Genomic DNA, 15,522 nt, shown 5'->3' with positions numbered 1-15,522 from the left:
CCTAGCGATAAAATTAAAACCAAAATCAAATTTTAATATTATAATTGGAGCAATTGAAAATTCAATGATATAAATGATATAATACATAAAGTTCGATGATATCCGATGTTATTTATCCTTAATATTATTATTATGGTTACAGTTCGGAAATTCAAATTCACAAATCAGTAACGAGTTCAAGAGGAAAGACCATTGTGTCAAAGCAAGAGCTGCGCCATTTTCTTCTCATAGAAGTTATCGGACTTCGATATGCCTATTACAAGCTAGAATGGTTATCGCTTCGCGGAGATGGAACCCTACGAGAGAGAGAGAGAGAGAGAGAGAGAGAGAGAGAGAGAGAGAGAGATCTTCTTTCGGAGAAGTCAACTTATTTACGATGTTCAATCATCTCCTAATATCATTTCGCTCCAACCTTTCTTCACCGCCAGCTTAATACATTCCATGAAAGTGTAGGCTTCAATAAAACTTGCATCCTGCATAATTTTTACCAGACGTGCATGGCAAGTCACCACTTGGCCTGTATGATCACGAGCTACAACCCCAACTGCTCCATGTCATGTATTCGTCACGAAAGCTTCCTCACTTAACCTGCAAAGCATATTCAAGCCATGACTTACATGAGGTTTGTTGACCCTCTCGGACTCGTCTATCAACCGCTGCTAGTGATAGGATAGAGTTTGAATCTGGCATAGTATGGAGGATGGTTTCCTCAGGCGTGGTGCAAAGAGGACAACTTCCATTCCCGAGACCAGCAGTGCGAAGCCTTGAACCCACCGGAAAAGCTTCATGTCCTATTCTCCAATCGAAAATCCTTAGTTTAGGCAAGGTGGGCATCTTAGCCAGGGCAACCCAAAGCTGTGAGAGATCAGCCACCCCCTCTTGATGTCGTTGTAACCAGTGATATCCAGACCTGGGGGAGAAAATACCCGAAACACGGTGGCTCCAAATCAGCTTGTCTCCCTGCACCGAGGCAATGGGGCAACGTAGAACAAGCTTGCATGGACTACAGAGAAAACACTGGTGACCCTCCTAGGCTCCTAGCATCCCATGTTGGTGCGTCTGGAAGCATAAATTCTCCACAAAGAATCGGTGAATTTGGATTATCCCAACGTGAATCATTAAGCTTGATGTGTTTGGATATACATTATGGGTTAATTTTTACACCATCTATTTATTTTAATCTCAAATCCTAATTAAAATATAAAATCCAAACATTTAGGTCCTAAAAGCTGACTCTAAACTATATATTTAAAACTTTAAACACTAAATCATAAATAAATAAAATATATATTATTAAAATAAACATATTTGACAAATCTTTGGTCGAGAATGAGGTAGGATAAACTAGATTGTTTGAGTTTTCAATCAACTTTCACTACAACAAAACTGTTCTTTAACGGCGTTTTCATTTATTTGTTTTTAAAAGTATTTATATTTTGTTCGTATTCATTTAAGTTTTATAATATATAATGTTATAAGAGACATTATATGTTTACATAATTTAAAATTTAAAGATTTTACTCGCTTATTGAACCATTGTAAGAATGTAAAAGGATGAATGGGATTAATAAAATGAGATGACGAGTTTTTTTACGGAAAAACAAAGTTGATTATGCTTAATTGGAAAGTTTTATTCTCATCCATTAAAGTAATATAGTCGAACGATAAAAAAAAGTGTAAAACTTTTAAATTTTGATGTACATCTGTATAAGTGAATCTTAACCCATGTTATATTATAAACATTAAAAAAAATATTATACTCGAGTAATCAAACGATCTAAACAAGCGTGTAAAACTTTTTAAATTTTATACTATGTAAGTAAATTCCCACTCATATTATACTACAATGATTAAAATATATTAATTGTTTCATATCTAGAAGTGTAAAACGATCAACAAAATTAATGAAATGATAAATTATTTGAACTCGAGACCTTAAGGAATAACAATAATTCTTTTATCACCGAGATCGCTTGATCCATGCTATCATAACACCTTTAAAATAATTAATGAAGTAGTGATAAATAAGAAATATCAAAGTTAAGTGATCAGATTGTACCAAGAAAAAAAAGTAAAGTGATCAGATTGTATATTTTAAAATTTAATATCCAAAACAGGAATATAATTGAAGTTGAACGATAAAACTTGTAGTTTACCCATAATTTATTTGTGAAAAAGAATAGTGATGACCAATAAAAAAAGGGTAAAGTATAGTAATGGTCACTGAACATTTCTGAAACTTGCATTTAGGTCCCCCAACATTTAAAACTTGCAAGACAGTCCCCCAACATTTATTCCGTTTGCAATATGGTCCCCCAACTTAAACCACAGTTAGAAAATTAGGATAAATTATATAAACGGTCATTAAACTTTTCAGTCACTTGAATTTCGGTCCCCCAACTTTTAAAACTTGCAAAACAATCATCAATTTCATTCTAAACCCCAATTTCCAAAGTAATTCAATTTTATTCTAAACCCTAAGTTCTAAAATACTTCAATTAAATTCTAAAATACTTCAATTTAAGGTAATATAGGCTTGAAGAAAGAGTTCAAGGCACAGACACAACGAATAAAAATATATTTATATAAATGTATATTTATATTTAGATGTATAAATAAAAAATATATTCATATATTAATGTATGAATCATTTATATTTTTGAATATTTTATTTTTAATAAGAAATTAAAATTATTAATTATATTAGAAATACTCAACTTAAGATATATATAATCATGAATTATAAATATGAAAAATATAATTATTAAATTTAGTTTAAAAATATATAAATCTTAAATTTATTTTTTAAAATATTGTATCAACTAATATTTAAAAAATATATTAAATCTATCAAACAATTTATCAAATATAATATTTTTTTATTGTAAAAAATATAATATTTTCCCATCATTTATTCCTTTCAAATTTTTTGCCGAAGTTCAAATCTCATTATTTCCATTTTACATTATATTCTTTTTTTTCTGGCATTGGTCATACTATTAGTATATGTATTATTGTATATCTCTTAACACAAACGATGGTGTTAGCTTAGTGGCTCCACCCTATATCTTTCATTTGCGTGACTCAGGTTTGAGTTTGCCCAAGACCCAAATTTTACTTCTTTGTAACTTAATTTTCTTCTAATTAGGATGTGACATGTGTCACCAATAACACATATCATGATCATGTGTTAACACATGTCAGATCCTGATTAAATGATTAATTTATTAAATTTTATTTAATTTAGGACCAAATTGATAGCATATATAAATAATTAGGTGGTAACACGTGTCACTAATGACACGTGTCATGATCATGTGCTAACACATGTCAGATCCTAATTAAATGATTAATTTATTAAATTTTATTTAATTTAGGACCAAATTGATTATATAAATAATAAAGACTGAATGTATAATAATGTCAATTCCTTTTAACTGCCACATCATCATTTTTATCAATTGGTAACGACTAGTGGCTTAGTTGAAACAGTTAAATAATTATGTGGTATGATTGATAAATTTAAAAGATCGATGACAAAAGTAAAAAGGGCTAGATAGTTAAGTTGTCAACCGAGTAGTTTACACTTTTATTTATACGTCAAAATAACATTTTATAAATTTAAAATTCGAATTATTTTCAACCTCTTTTATATCCTAACTACTTTTTTTAATTAAAAAAATTTCTTCAACAGATAAGAATTATACTATTATATTTATATAAAAAATACGTATCACATGAAATAAGATGAAATTAAATAATAATAACTTTGACATAATTGAATTTAATTTAAGTATTTTGGAATTTAGGGTTTAGAATAAAATTGAATTACTTTGGAAATTAGGGTTTAGAATGAAATTGATGATTGTTTTGCAAGTTTTAAAAGTTGGGGGACCTAAATTCAAGTAACTGAAAAGTTCAATGACCATTTATATAATTTATCCTAATTTTCTAACTGTGGTTTAAGTTGGGGGACCATATTGCAAACAGAATAAATGTTGGGGGACTGTATTGCAAGTTTTAAATGTTGGGGGACCTAAATGCAAGCTTCTGAAATGTTCAGTGACCATTACTATACTTTACCCTAAAAAAACCATTGGTTTTAATGGAAAACAGAGGAAAAAAGGAAAGAACAGAGAAATCAAATACCAAGTGGTGGGATTCCAGCATGCAAAGGTTATTTATTTCCCAGTTTGAGAGGCGATCCGATTGCTTCGCTGTTCGCTCTCTCTTTCACGGTAAAGCAAATACAGCAACAAACAACAGCCACTCTCATCGATGTATCAATTTTTTTTCTCTCTTTCTTTTTTTCCACCATTCTTTTATTTTTCAGTGTGAATGAATACCCTTACATTGCACATTAATGAATCACTGTAAACGTCTTTTCAGAAACCCATTTTCTTTTTTTGCTTTGGGTGTTCTTTTATACGCTTCAATGTTATGACCACTCATGTTTGTTTGTCAATTTTATGCAGAGGAATTTTTTATTTTGAAATTATGGATTGTGGGCTTTAAATCAGCTGTTATATTTTGGAGGATTTCAGTAGTCTTCACTTCAGGTTGGTTGATTGATGTGAAATCGAATGCACATGCATGTTTATGTTTATATTATATTTTGTCATTGAAATTGGATTCTTTCTTAATAATTGATTTTTTTTCCTGTCAATAATCATGTTAGCTTCTAATATGCTACAAATTGTTTTTTCTTCTTTATTATTTTCATTTTGAGGATATTGGCTGCCGGGTTTTTTCTTTTATTACTGAGGCAAGATTGAATCCTGTTGTTTATGTGGTTCTGTGATAGTGAAGTAGGGAGGTCTAAACTATAATGGTGGAGAAGAAGAAGTATCCGATTGGGCCGGAGCATTATACTCTGTATGAGGAGGTGGGGCAAGGCGTTAGTGCTTCTGTGTACCGTGCTCTCTGTATACCCTTGAACGATGTTGTTGCAATCAAAATTCTTGATTTTGAACGTGAAAATTGTGATCTGGTAATCCTTTAGTTCCAATTCTGCAAATGGTTTTCGTTTTTATTTGTTCGATTTGATTTTTAAGGTTTGCCTTTTTTGGGGGTCAAGTTTGGGTTCATCCTCACCGCCTTTCATATTCTGCCTGTTGACTTTGCTCAATTTCAAGGTGGACCTATATAAATCATTACTGCTGTTTTGTTTTTAACTCTCTAGCTACACCGAGATGAACTACTTTGGTATGCTTTTGCCTTGCTTTTGTAAAAGTGGTGAGACGATACTACATTTGGTCTTAGCTAATAATGACTACTAGCTATTTTGACATTATTCTCTAATGCGTTTTCTCAGAATAACATTTTTCGTGAGGCACAAACAATGGTCTTAGTTGACCATTCAAATGTTCTTAAATCATACTGCTCCTTTGTCAATGATCATAACCTATGGGTTGTCATGCCATACATGGCTGGGGGATCTTGTCTTCATATACTGAAGGCTGCATATCCTGATGGTTTTGAGGAGGTGGTTATAGCAACAATACTTCGTGAAGTGTTGAAAGGTTTGGAGTATCTTCATCAGCATGGGCACATACATCGGGATGTTAAAGTAAGTACTTGGTATTCATCATGACTTAGAGATTCTGTGAATTTTATTTTTTATTTATTAATTCACTTTGTCGCATAACTTGATCTCAACGTATGTACTCAGTTTTTTTAAACCAAGCTCTAAATGGCTGGGTTTATTTCAGCCGGAATTTCTCTATAATTGAACAGTTTTAGTTTACAAGTTAAGAGTTGCATTCATTCTGAAAATAAGGTAAGCGGAAATAATTATTTTCTGCTAAGAATGAGGCAACTATGATTTCTGCTGTATTTATTTGAATTGGTTATTAGAACTGCAACGAGAACATTTAATTATTATGAATACTTGGTAGTGAACTCCATTAATTTCATAAAATCTTAAATAGTTGTTTTTTATGTATAAATGAAGTACTTTGGTTCATAGTTCATCAATGATCTTTTCCAATAGGCTGGGAATATTCTCATTGACTCACGCGGTGCAATCAAATTGGGAGACTTTGGTGTTTCAGCTTGCATTTTTTGATTCAGGTGATAGGCAACGCATGAGGAATACATTTGTGGGAACACCATGCTGGTATGCTTACATTATTCCGTCTACATTCCATTGAGTTCTGAGTTCTTTGATAAGAGTTTGGAGTGCGAAATAATTTGTCATTAACCTGGCTAGTTATATCCTTGATATTTTTCCCGCTTATAGCATCTTAATTTTGAAGAGATGCACCAATGGACTTTTTTGTACAGTAAGTGTCAATCGTTCGATGCTTCTTATCATCCATAGTCTAATTTCCTCTCCGTTGCTTGCAGGATGGCACCTGAGGTATTGGAGCAACTGCATGGTTATGATTTCAAGTCAGTCTATTGTGTTCTCAAAATAGCATCTTTGGTTCACATTCCTTAGGTGACATCATATTGATGTTTATTTGTCAATGCCCCTGCAGGGCAGATATATGGTCATTCGGTATAACTGCATTAGAGCTTGCTCATGGCCATGCACCATTCTCAAAATATCCTCCAATGAAGGTGATAGGTTTAATTTAATCAAAATCCTTTACTGAACACCAAAATGTACTGATTTAAAGTACCTCTTATTCTTAGGTATTACTTATGACCTTGCAAAATGCACCTCCAGGCCTGGATTATGAAAGAGATAAGAAATTTTCTAAGGTATTTAACAAATCCATCATTCTTAGTAGTTGGATTTAATTAGAAACTGTTATGTGTTCATCTTGTGTTTCTCTTCTCTTTTCAGTCTTTCAAGCAAATGATTGCTAGCTGCTTGGTGAAAGATCCTTTTAAAAGACCTTCAGCCACAAAATTATTAAAACATTCTTTTTTTTAGGCAAGCGAGATCAAATGATTATATAGCAAGGACACTTCTTGATGGATTGCCTACTCTTGGTGATCGTATCCAGATATTGAAGGTCAATGTGCTCCTTTTAGGCATACATCTCTTAGTTAGTTTAGTCGTAAATTATGTTTCAGTTTCCATCTTATACTTACAAATTTTATCAATTTTAAAAATAGAGAAAGGAAGAAGATATGCTTGCTCAAAAGAAAATGCCAGATGGTGAAAAAGAAGAATTATCGCAGGTTAGAATTTTCAAAAATTTAGTGCAAAGAGTGGACTTTATAATGCTCTTGTGCATTCACACACATCTGTGTTTTTGAATGTGGCTATCACCAATTAATAATTATAGATTTCAAACCCTTGGATTCATGATACATGATGTCAGTACCAGAGTGTGGGTTTTGGCCCACAATATGGTGCTAGTGTTATTTGGTTGGCAATGTGGAAGTTTATATTTAATTTGTGAATTATTATTTTGCATATATGTATTATGTATTTACTAGGGTGGTGATGTTCTAGTTTCTTCCTCATCAGTGCAATATCTTGTAGGCTGGGATTTGAAAGATCTGAGTTCATGATTTTTCTGTGCTCTTGTACTCATGACCAGAATGAATATAAACGTGGGATAAGTGAATGGAATTTCAATCTTGAAGATATGAAAGCTCAGGCTTCCCTGGTATTTAGCAATGATAGCTTTCCATTTCCTTTTGGTGAAACATTTTAGGGTTTTTTAAAGTACTTATGGAACTTGTAAATGCTTATCAGATCCAGGGTGACAACCTTATATCTGACGCCAGTCAAGGAGGGAGCTCAAATTCTTTGCTGTCACTCGAAGGACGAGATAAGCAATCAGAATGTCAGACCTCTTCTCAAGCTACAGGCAAGGTATTTCAATTTATAATCTTGTGCCGTCAGTTTAGGGGTTTTGTTTTGGATTTCTTTTGGGTGGTTCATGATGGTCTAGCTTTCACAGGAAAATAGTGATCTGGTCCAGAATCAACCAACTTCTTCAGCAGGAGCTGATCCAGCAGTAACTATTACCAAGTATGTTTTTTAGATATTTGACAGTCTCTCCATATTACATTTTTACCTCTACGCTACGTCATTTTTAATCACTTTTGTCATAGTATAGTTTGTAAAGGACATAGCCGTAGTCATGCTTGTGCTGAACAAATTTTCAATAGTTATCTTTTCCCATAAATGTCACATTAAGACTCATACATTGAGTAAGGCTCTTTTAGTGGAGAAAACATAATTGCATTTGTGTTTGATCATGCAACATTAGGTTTGAAAGATCTGATGATGACTCAAGTGGTGCTAGTGTCTCCCATGAACTGCATGTGACTTCACCTTCTAATGATGATTGTGTTGAAAGTAACCTTGGTGAGAAGCCTGTTCTGGAGCTCAATGGAAAATCTTCTGATAACATGACTAGACATTTGCATCAAAGGACAGCAACAATTCCGGGGAGCACCAGTATACCGGAAAATGTTCTTCTGGTTAAAGGAGAAAGGTTTGTACTTTACAGACATAATTCTATGTTACACAAATATCGGGTCAACTTAATTCACATTTGTCATTTTGTATACTTTCTCTATGAAGTGTTCATTATAAGAATTCCATTCATTACCTGTTGGCCCTTTGAGGCAAAGAATGCATTTTTCTTTTATCTTAGCAGTGGAATTGTTATTATAAACCAGTGTTTATTCTTGGGCAAACAGGTGCATGCTTTCCAATTTGGTAGAAAAAGAGACAAATCTTATGATCTTTATATGCCGGTGTGATTTGAGTTGTGTGAATCAGATGGCTAGAATGTTTGGGGAAGTTGCAATCTTTAGATATTTGTACTGAAGTTGAATTATCATCCCACCACTGTGTTTACGCATATTAACTGTAATATTATTTTAAAATATTTGTACTTTCATCCATGTATGGAGTTTATAATACTATATTTATGTAGCACTCATTTTATGAAGTTTTCAGTGATAAGCAAAATCAGCCCCTGAACATTTTTGGTGTTAACGGAGCAGTGGTTCCTGCAGGAGGAGAGGATACTCTTTCAGAACTTCCTTGCAAGGCTTCTAAATCACCAGGAAAGTGTTAATTGGTCATTCTCACTTTTTTTCCCTGCAAAAGGAGTCTCCAAGTTTAGCTATTTCGTTTATATTTTGTTAATTTGCTCTCCTGCCGTTTCAAGTTGATTTACTTCCCCAATAATAAAGTACCATTGCAGGAGTGACCAGTGATGAAGAGAAAGCAAAGCCACCTGTCGTTCAGCAAAAGGGACGTTTTAAAGTTACATCCGAGAATGTTGGTTTGGAAAAGGTGACCTACGTCTTTCTGGTTTTGTTGTTGCTTCTCGTCATATAATAGGAGATGAATTAACCTTCTCTTTTCAGGTTACTGCATCTCCTTTACTACAAAAGAGTCGCAGCATGCAGGTTGGTACTTTGGAGGTTAGCAAATGTGTGCCAAATTGCCTATTAGACCCAATTGTAGAACCTCATTTTATAATTCTCCATTAAATGCACAATTAGCCATTTGACTTTATTTATAAGAGATTAACTTGAGTCCTTGCAAGCTTTTGTAACACAACACAATAGTTAGTTCAAACAAGTATCACTAAAAGAAGATATATGGTTACCAGTTACCACACAGAAAAGTTCACAGTCCTTACAATATAAGTATTGTTATGGCTGCCTATTTGAGAACTATATTAAGAATTTTTGTTCTCCCAAGTAATATCTAAGCAGAAACTGGTCATCTCGAAAAGAAAAAAAAAACAAGGGTAGGACATTGATCTTGAAAGTGTATATACCTTTTCATCACCCTATTAGATGAAGTATGCGTCACTTGCCTGGAAAAAAACATATCTAAACTAGTTTTTTGTTGCGTATAATTTATATAATGTTATGGGTTATGCAGGTGTTGACTACAAATCCTCCGACTTTACTAGCAGCAACATCTGATCCTGCATCATCAATTCCTGCTGCCAATCATCTTTTCCCATTGTTACAGTCTGTTTTGCAGACAAACATTCTTCAAAGGGTATGGTTTAGCCGTATGTTTCTGGGATTTTTACTTTATCCATTGGCTAATGTTGTTCTACTCGGCATATTTTTGTCAACAGGAGTATATTCTCAACGTAATGAAGCAAGTTTGTGCGGGTGTCCCAATAGGTGCAAAAATTGATGCTCCTTAAAACGTTACTTATTCCTCTCTTTTATAAATTCAAGTTATTTGATCTTACACCGTTTTCTCCATTACTTAGCCAACCGTGCATTCGAGGGAGTAGGTGTACCAGCTAATGTGCCAGTCACAGAGAAATCTTTGGTAAGTCATCAAGGGTTCTATCAGGAAAAACCCGCCAAGATGATCCTGAAAATTATAGTCTCAACTTTCATAATAAAAGTTTGTGGATATGCACTTGATGAATTGTAACATGCACTTTTGCCATGTGTGAGATTTTATTTGGGATAAAAGGTAATCTAGTTAATCCAGAATTTATTGCTGGCCACAGCATTTGACCTGTTATTAGCACTCAGCTGTTTAAGTGATAACATTAATGCCTACTTTAAATTAATCATATTTTACTGATTTTGGAATGTGAAGGTCAATATATTTGTTTGAACTTTTTTCCAGAGAGTTTAATGTAAGGCTAGAATTTATTTCTGGCCACAGCATTTGCTTGTTATTGACACTTCAGCTGTTTAAGTGATAACATTAATGGTTACTTTTAGCCGTTAAAATACGATAATCACCTTTACAAGAAACCTATAGGTTCCCCCCCACCACCACCACCACCCCGAATATGCCTTTCGGGTTCTTTTATGCTCTTTTTTTTCCTGTTTTCTTCACATTTTAGTCATGATGGGTTCGGCTAGCTGCCATCATTATTGTAATATAATGCATTCAACTTTATCTTTACATCATTTTTAATCTCCCCACATAACTATATGGCTTCACGTTTACATGATTGATTCTGAATTTGGTACTTTATCTTACATGATTTATTGACGAAATGAATTTCTCGAATCGCAGTTGGAATTTGCTCATGACAGGGAAAAGGAATTGCTTCATGAAATAACAGAGTTACAGTGGAGGTATTTCGATATCTTTTCTTCTTCCATCCTTAGTTTTAGTCTGAAAACCAAAAAAATTGTCTCTAAAACTCGGTTTGGCAATTTATGTAGGCTCATCTGTACCCAAGAAGAGCTTCAAAAGTATAAAACAGAGAATGGCCAGGTTAGTTTCTGACATACTTGGCTCATCTGTCCTCACTTCTTAGTTCAACCATGGCTGCAGATTCCAACCTCGAATTTCAGGTGTAATTTTGCTTCAAACCGAAGCTGTGATGGAGGTCGAACCTGTTTCTTTGAACAGTATGATTGTAAGGAAAGCTAAAGGGAGAAAGATTGAGAAACAAATATGAGCAAGAGATACATACAATAGGCTATAGGGAGCTGGATGTTATTGTTTGTATCTTAAGCCCCTAACTTGTTGTAAATTACTCTTTATTATATTTTCTTCTCTAAGATATGTAAATACTAAACGTAGTTTAAACCTTGATTTTAGGTACATCTTCTCCTATTTTTAGGGACACTTGGTATTCATGGACACACCAATTTTCTACTGGAATTAATATTTTTAAAAATATTTAGGTAGACAACACTGGCCGTTTCTTATGATTTTGGTCTATTCGATTTTGGTCACTAATTTTTAAGAGAGTTATGTTTCAATCACTTACGTTATAAATTCATTATATTTTGGTCATTGAGCCTTTAATCTATGTTATTTTAATGATGTAACACATTAATTAAAGAGTTAATTTTTAATTTGATCTCTGAATTTTATATAAAATATTAATTTGATTCTCAATTTTTTTTATAATATATATATATATTTTTTCTTTTGAAATAATAATAGTAATTATCTCTTCCTTGTTTTCCAAAATCTATTAGCCGTCTCTCTTCAACCCTGGCCACCATTATTGTCGTGGTCCCAAGCTTTGTCGTCGTTGATCGGAGAGGATCAAGAACACTTGTTGTGAAGTCGTTGTTCTTCCAATTCTTCAAGCTCTTCCAATGGCGATGGCGGCAGCACCAACACAAGGAGCAGCTCTAGGAACATTGCTATCTGTTGTTGTTGTCCTTGTTCCATACCAAACCTTTTAGTGTTAGGATTCATCCAAGGGCCTTACACGAGAAACTCTCCCCCTTTGTTTCTGCAATTCGTATTCTTGGAGATATAGAAGCTCTTGAGTAACACCTTCAATTATCGAAACTCGATTTCTCCAGCCTATAAAACACCTTCAATATCGAAACTATTTCTCCAGTCTACGGATAAGATCGTCTCTTCGACTTTAAGAATCGAGTCCGGCCTTTTGTTTTCTGCCCGTTCTTCCCCAGCTCTAAATATCTAATAGGTTCAAAGAACAAGTAGGCATTGAAAGTGATACGAGCTTTGAAGTTCTCCAACCGTGATACGAGCATTTACTGTTCTGACATAGATGTTCCATCTTGTTAAACTGAAATGCTCGTATCACTGTTGGAGATCGTTGAAACTTCATCGTCTTTTATTGTTTCAGTGTTTTGTTGGTGTACCATACCCTGAAACAATAAAATGGTAAGCTTACCACTCATAGCTTGTTCCATATATACCAAACAAATGTTAAATTAACAGTTGCTAATAATCAACGAGTAGTCTCATTGTTTGAAAATTCTTGGATTTCACTGCAATTAAGCAGCAAACAAATATAAATATGACTTTTTTTTTAACTGAAAAAGTCAAGATATCAGTGGCATTCATGGCCATGATAATAGAACATGCTCACAGTCTTCTCTAACCTTATTTTGGCCGAAACTAACTCCAAACCCTAAAAATAGTATTTTCACTGTGAAGCCACATGCTATAAAGTCCCATTGTCGCAGCACTTGTTTCATGCAACAGTTTCACAGTAATCTTCCTCAATAAATAAACAATAGAATAAAGTTTGTTTAATAAAGTGTCTCCCATGTCGGCTTCAAAACCAGTTACGTTCTTCTTCTTCTCCATTTTCCTGGTGATATTATCAACTGCGCATGGATTCAACATCACCGAGGTCCTTCAGCCCTTCCCCCATTTCAGCATTTTCAATTCACGTTTGAGTGGTACCGGATTGGCGGCGGAGATCAACGGCATGATATCCGTGACGGTGCTTGTGGTGGCCGACGATCAGTTGCGGTCCTTCAATTACTTAGCGGAGAATGATGTGAAGAAAATATTAAGCTTCCATGTGGTGTTCGGTTACTACGATCAGACGAGGCTGAAAGCGTTCACGGCCAGGACCATCCTCCCAACGCTTTACCAAGGATCTACCTTGACTGTCAACTACGACGGAAATGGTGCGGTGAGCTTTAGATCGGCCGATGCAGGTCCCGAAATGGATGTTAAATTGCTCGGCACCGTCGAAGCTCAACCCCATAGTATTTCAGTTTTACAGATTGCTAGTACCGTAAGGCTTGGCGGACCGCCTTCCGCTCCACCGCAACAACTACCGTCACCTCCTCCATATGCTGCTCCGAAAGCTTCCCCTCCTAGGAAAATGTTAGCACCAGCTCCGGCACCGAGTACTCAAGAGAAGAAGTCCCCTGCCCCGACCCCGATCCCAACCCCTTCTCCGACCCCAAAGCCCACCTCATCTCCGGCCCCTACCCCTAAGCCAACCCCATCTCCGACCCCTACCCCTAAGCCCAGCCCATCTCCGGCCCCTTCCCCTAAGCCAACTCCATCTCCGGCCCCGACGCCTACCCGTTCCCCGGCCCCAACTGTATCGATGCCATCTTCGAATAAAACAAGCAAAGCACCGCGTGCATCCCCGCGTCGTAAAACTAAACCAAGAAACAATGGACCATCTTCATCCCAAACGAAATCGAGCAACAATGCACCATCTTCACCAAAGACCAAACCCAGCAACAATGCATCATCTACATTAAAGGCTGAACCAAGCAACAACGCACCAACTCCATCCAACGCTAACCCAAGCAACGATGCACCACCTCCATCCAAGGTTAAAACAAGCACTAATGCACCACCTCCATCCAAGACTAAACCAAGCATTAATGCACCATCTGCAGCCCCATCGGAATCGAACTCGACTACACCACCGATCGCTTCGCCACCAGCGGATTCTACTGACGAAGATGACAACGTACAGCCTTCAGCATCATTGCCGCCTAAAGCATCTAGCAATACACCACCAACAGCCCCAGCTACTTCCATTCATGCCCCAGGTCCTGCTAAATCTACTGCACCCGAACGTATAAGCTCTGGGAATTATCTTGCTTCTATCCTTATGATTCTCACTGTTTCTCGGTTTTTGTTTAACATTGTTTGATAGATTGGTTGGTTTGTTTATTGGATTTTAATCTTTGGGTTGTACTCATCTACCATGATGACATTTTCCAATCATCGTTACTCAACTCCACACATCTCAATTCACGTTAAAAAGGGATTCTCTTGATCATATGTGTTTGTGGCAAAAAAGAAATACTATTATCGATAGAGTTTAATACAATAATAATGTGATTAATTTCATCAAACGACAATTTGAAAACCCTAAAACCAAAAGCTTTACAATTTTTTCCGCAAAGAAACAAGTCAGCAACTAGAGGATTCCAAGCACATAAAAACACCATAGAAAAAAAAAATCAAATCTTGTATCAAACCTTTGAATCTCGTACATCTAAACAATGTAACAACTCGTGAAAAGATTAGAACTCGCATTTCTAAGAACCAAGTTCATCTAATGATGAGAAACAACGAATGAGATCCCGTAAAATGTCTAACTGTCATCACATGCAAGAAGGCTTCGGTTGATTGGTGTCCTCCTTCAGCCGGTTTTGTGGAATTCAATGTAGATGGTTCTTTGTATCGTGGCGCAGCTGGGTGTGAGAGGGTGCTAAGAACGTCAACAGGCGATGTGAGAACTATTTTTTCGGGTCCAGTTCTCGATCTTGGTCCCGGCTTTGCAAGTGTTTAAAGAGGCAGATTGGTCAGGTAAAGAATCTCTTTGTGTTGAGTCTGATTCCCAAGTTGTTCTGAATTGGATTGCTTCCCCATTACCAAGTTGTTTACATGAAGATGACTTTCTTATTTTTTGTGGATTTACTCGATCTCAAATTCATATCAAAGGAATCCTTCAGATATTATACGTGTATGGCTGAACCAACCATCATTAATTTAATTTAATGAGATTTTAAGTCATTTAAGTAACATCAATAACTAAGAGGATTGTTCTCATAATATATCTATATGATACATGATTTAAATTAATGAATCAATAAATCCAGATAATTATATTAAAAATATCTAATAATAGAATAGAAAATATATTATTATCGTTATTAAAAATTATAAAAATGAAGTTGTAATTTGAACATATTAGTGTTAGATTTACGTTGTTTTATCAATAACTATCAGCCTTCATATTACCAATTATTGTTGAATAAATTTACTACTAGGGAAACCAAAAGCTTCGACGAAGTTGCCTGCAACAATAATCAGGCTATGTATCGACGGTTTACGTTTGAAACAAAAACAACTCGTTTACGCTTGAAATCAAGAACAATAAACCTGGAAAATCTAATGTC

At 35.1% G+C, this 15,522-nt stretch overlaps 1 long non-coding RNA gene and 1 pseudogene across 1 annotated transcript in view; one reads left to right on the top strand and one right to left on the bottom strand.

Moving 5' to 3' along the window:
* LOC120205944 overlaps positions 1–15,511 on the bottom strand; it is a 24,863-nt gene extending 9,352 nt beyond the window's left edge. The window contains exons 1-3 of the long non-coding RNA XR_005524066.1: positions 15,499–15,511; positions 5,120–5,123; positions 3,119–3,128 (exon numbers count right to left, since the gene is read on the bottom strand). This is a non-coding gene — a long non-coding RNA (uncharacterized LOC120205944). The remainder of the gene's footprint in view (positions 1–3,118; positions 3,129–5,119; positions 5,124–15,498) is intronic.
* On the top strand, positions 4,145–11,461 carry LOC120205939 (annotated as a pseudogene).
* Positions 15,512–15,522: the final 11 nt, after the last annotated feature.

Source organism: Hibiscus syriacus, unplaced genomic scaffold (genome assembly GCF_006381635.1).
Source record: "Hibiscus syriacus cultivar Baekdansim isolate YM2019G1 unplaced genomic scaffold, ASM638163v2 tig00013285_pilon, whole genome shotgun sequence".
In the NCBI taxonomy this organism is placed as follows: Eukaryota; Viridiplantae; Streptophyta; class Magnoliopsida; order Malvales; family Malvaceae; genus Hibiscus; species Hibiscus syriacus.
Note: the sequence above shows the minus strand (reverse complement) of the source record. Positions and strands in the feature narration are given on the sequence as shown.